General features: G+C 42.4%; 1 pseudogene; it reads left to right on the top strand.

Moving 5' to 3' along the window:
• The first annotated feature begins 346 nt into the window (after positions 1 to 346).
• LOC140422833 (U2 spliceosomal RNA) lies at positions 347 to 524 on the top strand (annotated as a pseudogene).
• Positions 525 to 1112: the final 588 nt, after the last annotated feature.

Genomic DNA, 1112 nt, shown 5'->3' on the forward strand with positions numbered 1-1112 from the left:
AATTGGTGAGTAAATGTTGCTGACTATGACGGATTTCAACTGAGAGGCTGACAAGGCGGTAATGGATGGAAATTGATTTTTCCTGAATTTGGTGGACATCACATATCTACCAATTTACAACTGGTGTTTCATTGGTGCGAAAAATAGTGGGGTAAATAGTGGGAAAAATATGCAGATAGTGTAACAGTGAACAAACCAACAATAATTCTGTGACGGAAAGAAAGCTGTGGCGTTCATCTGCAATGAGGTTGGGACAGAATCTTCACTGAGGTGGTGATGATGGAATGTTAGGTGTGAGAGCTGTGGCCTAATATCTTGCAAGCTGCATTGTTAGAATTGCAACTTGATCGCTTCCCGGCCTTTTGGCTAAGATCAAGTGTAGTATCTGTTCTTATCACTTTAATAATAAAAATTTAAAAAAATAAAAAAATAAAATTGCAACTTGATGTAGGACAATTACTTGATGGAAATACAGAAGACTGGCATTCCTGCCCTTTCAGTGACCAGCAGTTATTGAAACTTACTTTGCCACCCTTCCACTCAGCCAGATTTCATCTTGAGCACTGTTTTTGGTCACCCAGAAAGAACAAGCGATGGTGACGGTGCAAGAAGGAGGCAGAGGACTGAGGCAGGATTCTCCGCCAGTGGGATTCTCCGTTTTGCTGGCGCCCAGGGTTTCCCGCCAGCATGGCGCTGCCCCACAATGGGAAACCACATTGACCGGCTGGTGTAACGGAGATTCCCGCTGGCGGGTCAGGGCAGAAATGTAGCGCAGCGGAGAATCCAGCCCCTGATTCCTAATGGCAGGAATTAGAGTTGTGTGGAAGGATTGAATAAACTTGAGCTGCTCAACCGAGAAAGTAGAGATCAGACAGGTGGAGGTCTTTTAGAAGTGTGCATTACTATTAAGGGAACAGCTAAAGCGCATCTGGATATTACTTCATGTTAAATTCTCAAAATAGAACATAAGTTGAAGCTAGGAAAAGGTAAATTTAGCCTTGATGTCAAAATATTCTTCTTCACAAAGTGCCAGAATGTATAAAAGATTTCCAATGGGGCAGTAGAAATGAAAACCCAGTTATTACTTCAGAAACAATTGGATACTACAAGCG

Source organism: Scyliorhinus torazame, chromosome 5 (assembly GCF_047496885.1).
Source record: "Scyliorhinus torazame isolate Kashiwa2021f chromosome 5, sScyTor2.1, whole genome shotgun sequence".
Taxonomy (NCBI): domain Eukaryota; kingdom Metazoa; phylum Chordata; class Chondrichthyes; order Carcharhiniformes; family Scyliorhinidae; genus Scyliorhinus; species Scyliorhinus torazame.